Genomic DNA, 6,000 nt, shown 5'->3' with positions numbered 1-6,000 from the left:
GCAAAATGTGATTTCTTTGCAAAGAAAATGTTTTGAGTTTAAAGCTGAAGAGGTTTGATAGTTGTTCTTGCTTTTGTATTCTGTTTTCCCTAAGTGCTGCCCAGTTACAAGGCACTTCCCAGCTGTGTGACTCTGGTTTTCTTTCTGGGGTTCAAAGAGGAGGTTTAGTATTGGTTTTGATTGATGGAATGGATAAGAAAGATAATCAAATGTGAATAGACAGCAAAGGGACTTCATTGCTGTGACTGAATGTGACGGTGACTTGACACCAAACCTCAAGTTTGACAACCTCTTTATATCTTTCTTAATGTTTTCTTAACAGGCAGCTGAGACCTGGACATGAGAAGATAAATTCAAATTCCTGTACTCAGCTTCTCTAGAGAGACAGATTTATCCCTTTTCATTACTAATCTTCTGTCCTCAGGAAATCAGCTTGCAAGATAGTTTATCTCTGAAAGAACTCGAGGAGTGTGCGTTCTGCATGTAGGCCGACCTCCCTGATCCCAGAACATACAGATAGGTAATGTGGGGAAGAGGACACCTCCTCTGTAGATATTTTAACAGCCAGACCTGGGATAACACCTACTGTTCACTTAATATGATGAAGGTGCAAATCCATAGGCCTAATTTAAGTGAGTCTTTATTCTGCAAACTATAATTCTGCACCAGAGGCAAGGAGCGAACCAGCTCACCCTCCCAGGATGATGTTATGGCCGAGCAGAATCTCATTAAAAATCAATTCCTCATGTCCATAAAACAAGTTTATTTTATCTTGTGGGAGCCTGCTGTTAGCACTCATACAGTCCCATTGTGAGGAATTCCTGCCCCTAGTTGTATGCCAAACTGCACAGTGTACCATGAATGAGTTTCAATTTTATGCTAAGCTTTTCAATATTTTTGGTGTCATTTACCGCAGGTTATTTTGCCAGCATGTGGTGTCTTATAACATATGTTATTAATAGTGATGACATGTTTAGGTTCTGAAGGTTTAAACAAGACCTCCAATATTTACATTTGTAAAAGGGGGAAATGATGAGAGCAGGGCTGCCATTGGCCACTGAAGGCTCCAGCTGTGCAGGTATTCATCCTAACCCTCACAGGTCAAGGCTTGCTGGCCAACTGTTACAAAAACATAATGCAAAACACATTTTATAAGCACCACAAGACAAGCTAATACATGTTAATTATCTATTAATCTGCCCTTTTTGCAGAGGGTCACAGGAGGCACATGAGTTTGGGCTTGTGCTTTGCAGTACCCCACCCACCCAAGGTCTGCAGGGATGATGGCACCTGGGTGATAGGGGTGCCATGGGGCTCAGGTGTCCTAAGCATTTACACCAGCTTAACACCACAGATAATCACAGAACAGCCTGAGTTGGAAGGGATTTATAAGGATCATCGAGTCCAATTCCTGGCCCTGCACAGGACAGCCCCAAAAATCACACTATGTGTCTGGGAGTCTTGTCCACACACTGGTTGAACTGTGGCAGAGTTCAAGATGCTCAGCAGCACTTCTTCACTGAGACCATGCCGTGAAAGCAAGGTAAAATACACCCACATCTCAAAAAGAGAGGTTTGAGTTAATGCACTTCATGCCTTACTGCAACAGGTTAAGGATATGCATGTGCTCAGTTTTGCTGACCTGTAGTGATTTAAACTGATTGTGTCTCTGGGCCTTTCATCTAGAGGGCTTTTACATCTCTGTGTGTTCTGGTTGAAAATGGCATTTGGGATTTTTAGACACTATTGTAATTAATAAATAATGGTTTCATAGTAATTTAGAAATATCACTTTTGAAAGCTGTGAAGAAAACATCGTATGTTCAAAGTATTGCTAATCCTGCATGTGTGTGTGTTTGGGAAGAGGGAAGGAGGGAATTGCAGTCCTTAGTACCAGACATAATTAGGATGATTAGTCAGGGCTGATTACACTGTAAATTATAGGGAGCAAAGAATGGTGCTTGAGTGATGTTTTGTGGTGCTAGGAAATGATTCATGTCTAGGAAGGATGAACACAGTCTTAAATGAATTATATACTGTATTTAGTTATAGTGACAGAAGGAGCTTAATTTTCTTTTTTTTTTTTTTTTTTTTTTTTTTTAGTTTTTGGTGCACCTAAGTTTGCAGGCTTAGGATTTTCAAAAGGACACTTCCAGCTTTATTTAAGCAACCAACTAACTGACTTCGTTTACTTGATTAAATTTTCCTTAGAAATTCCAGTGGCACTGGTTTAGGTTTTTGGTTCATGAAAAACTGCAGGCACAGAAAAATGCTGCTTAAAGTGGAATTTCCTGTGAACACAGCGTTGTTTTGGGTTTGTAACAGGTAACTGTAGGCAGCAAGGAAGTGATGGTCACAAATGTGTCTGTGGATTGAACAGAACCAGGCATGGGCAGGGGACCTCTTGGGAGAAGACATCCACTCTTCATTCTTTACATAATTATTGTGCTTTATGTAACAGTGATGGTATTTGTTGTAATCTCAAATGCTTCAGTTAAAATACAGGTAATTAAAAATATGACATGACCTCATGCTGCTATCTCTGAAATGAATGGTCATTCCACACAGCTGAGAACTTGGTGACACATCACTTGTTCGTGTCACCAGGGAGTCCAAGATCTCTGTTCCTCAAACCTGTCTGAGCTTAGGAGATGTCATGGTTAGTCAATTTATTATATTTTCCCATTATTTTGAATTGAAATTTCACAATAAATAAAGTGAGGGATAAAATAGAGCTGCAATTATCCTTATGGCTCTGTATAAGGACACAAACAAAACTACCTAATACATCACATGTTCCCACACCTGTATTTTTGGCTTCCATTCACCCAGTAAAAGTTGTGTGAAATTTTTAGGGAATTGCAACCAAATCAGACAAGCAGAAAGAAGATTTAAAGTAAGGATTCACAGGGGATTCCTACAGGTTTTATGAAGAGGGATATCTGTGTAAAATGAAAACTCCTTTCAGTACTTCAAGGGAGCTTATAAAAAAAGAGTGAGAGCGACTTTATACAAAGGCAGATAGAGATAGGAAAAGGGGGATGGTTTTAAACTAAAAGAGGAGAGATTTAGGAGACATTTTTCCCTGTGAGGATGGTAAAGCCCTGGCACAGGTTGCCTAGAGAGACTGTGGCTGCCCCATCCCTGAAAATTTTCAAGGGCAGGTTGGATGGGGCTTGGAGCAACCTGGGATAGTGGAAGGTATCCCTGGCCATGGCAGGGGAATGAGATGATCTTTAAGATCCCTTCCAACTCAAGCCACTCTGTGATGATTCTGTGAAAGATGCAAATAAAAGCCCCCCCGAGAGGGAGGCAGCAGCACAGCTCCTGCTGTACTGATAGAAATGGGAAATACATGAGAAACAGTCACACTGAACACCCCAAGAAAAGAAGAAGCCTGTGCTGGAGTTCATGCTGTGTTAGAGTGATCCAAGCATGAGACACAGCCACAGGTTTCACAAGTTAATGGTGTTGACAGAAACTCTTGGTTTTAGACTCTCACCCCCCAAAATTACAATTCAATTTGAATTAATAATAAAATAGCATCTATGAAATGGAATACTTGCAGAATGGTCAGGACACTTAAGAGTGATTTTATTTTGTTTAAAAGGCTTGCTTTTATGAGTTCTCTCAAAGGTTACGCACAGAAGAAATAATTTGTTGTTAAACTTCTTAAAAGTCAAGAAAAATCACCCAAATTTTATTTTCTTTCTAGTTAATGAATTTCAAATAATATTCTTTGGAGTTTTTCAAGGCAAATGGGCAAGTTAGGCATGCATCTCCTGCTGGCTTTCAGTGGAGACTCAACAATTCACTGCCATATTTTTTCTTTAAAAATCTCCCCCACCGATACACAACTATTCATTTAGGCAGGGCTGATTTTGCATAGAAGGAGTGCCAGAACATTAACACAACTTGCAAATAATAGAGGGCTCTGCTGGGTGGTGAACGAGGTCCTGTCTCACCATGCTGCAGCCCTCTCACAACAGCTAATCCTGGATTCAGGCATCCAGCACTAGGAGTCCAAATTGAGAAATGCAGCTGGTGACTTTTTGCTTCACTTTTATTTATCTCCTCCTCTCAGAAGCCTCCAGGGCAGCCAGAATTCCACAGCAAGGCCCCCTGCAGCAGGAGCAAAGTAGTTAGTGGAGTTGGAAAATTTTGGAGAACCAGAATGATTCGATCTTCATTGCTGGGCCTCTTGGTTCATATTTACTTCTGGTTTGGGAAGTGTCACCACTTCCCCCCTTCAGTACAACATCTCTTAAGGTCACCTGTGCAACTTCTCAGAATTTTAAGAGCCCCCAGATTCCTCCAGTTCATCTGGTAACAAAAAGATGGGACAGCACAGTGCCATGCTCAGGAAGGCTTGGAAGGAAAGTGTGACCTGGACTCGGGTGTGCCAGCTGCTGCTGGGGCCAGGAGTGTGTGTCCATGTGCACTGAGCTGGCTCTCCCACATCCTTTCATCTGATGAGCTGAGTGGGGTCTCTGCCCTGCTCTTAACCTCAGCACAGGCTCTTGCCTCTTCCCTGACACAGGAGTTACACACACAGCAGCTGAACAGCCTCAGGACCAGTGGTTTTTTCCTCTTTCCCTAAAAATGCCCTTTCTGAGGGCTCTAACCATGCAGGTCACTGTTTTGGGGGAGCACACAGAAATTCAGTTTTTGCAGCAGGTTCTAAATTCAATTATTGCTTTGAAGGCATTACTGTAATCAACACCAAAAGCACACAGACTCAGATGCACTGCCCTGCTTTCCTCATTTTTGGGTGCTCTTTGGGATCAAGGCAGAGTTCTGGCAGGTCTGGCTCTTTCTCATGCTTGCTATGTCTTGTCTTCAGGACGTGGGATCCTTTTCTGCTCCTCTCTTGCATGCTTTCTTTATCTCAGCTGGTCCTGAAATCAACATCCTTCATGATAAAAGCATCTCCTGTTTCCTGAACATGGTGTCTTTCCCAGAACCTACAGTCCCTTTGGTCTCTTCATTTGCAATTCCCTGCCACTGTTTTCTGCTATTCCCTCTCTTGTCAGGTGGCCTTGAGCAGCCTCCAAAGTTATCCAAGACCCCACCTGATGATCAGCAGCTGAGTCTTCTTCCCTCCCAGTCCCTGAGATGTTCACCATACTTAACAAATGAGGTAGAAGCTTTCTCCTTGTCCATGGCTGTTGCAGAGGAACAGACTTTTGGCAACATTTACATGACCCCTTTTCTTATTAGCCCTGTGCAAAGGCACTAAAGTTTCTCTCATCACCTCCTGTGGATTCTGGGACACTCTAAGGCTAAGGGAGCCAAGAAAGAAAAAGATTCCCTGCTCAGAGTAGGTTTTGTAGCCCTTCTGAAATGCAGAGAGAATCCCAGAGAGCAAGCAGAATTCACAAGCTGTGTGTGGAGAGATTGCCCAACCTGTCACTTAACATGAAATTTTACAGTCTTTCCCTAGGAACGTATATTACTTTAACAAAATAAAAAGACTTTCCCCTTATCAAGCATTACTCTTTTACATTTACAGTTTGCCTGACATACAGGAGTAATATTCCATGGTTTGCTACAACTTGTAAGTTTATGACCCTTCTGTGGCAGATCAGACTAAGCATAATTCATTCACAGCTACTTAGTGTTCTGGGAAATAAACCCCTGAACTTAAATAACTATAGTGTGACCTCTGTAAAATATTATTTATGGGTTAAGAACTGTTACTATATACATATCAAGATATGCCAAAGGTTATAAAACAAACACTAGTCAGCAAACTGCACTGTTTACTGGCCGAGTCACTCGTGGCTTGCTCTGTGGTTATAGTCCTACAAATTCTGTAAATGGAGAAAAAATATGACTTGGCTGCCTTGGTAATTAGAATGAAGTTGAAGCTATTGACCACTAAGGATTTGATAACAAATAATTCTCTGTCGTAAACAGAATGCCAAAATATAACCAAGCAATCCAATGGAAACACATGGTGTTTTCCATTAAAAGAACATTGATTGCCACAAGGGTGCAG

The sequence above is a fragment of the Coloeus monedula genome, assembly GCF_965178545.1.
Source record: "Coloeus monedula genome assembly, chromosome: 6".
NCBI lineage: Eukaryota > Metazoa > Chordata > Aves > Passeriformes > Corvidae > Coloeus > Coloeus monedula.
This window is presented reverse-complemented; position numbering follows the sequence as displayed.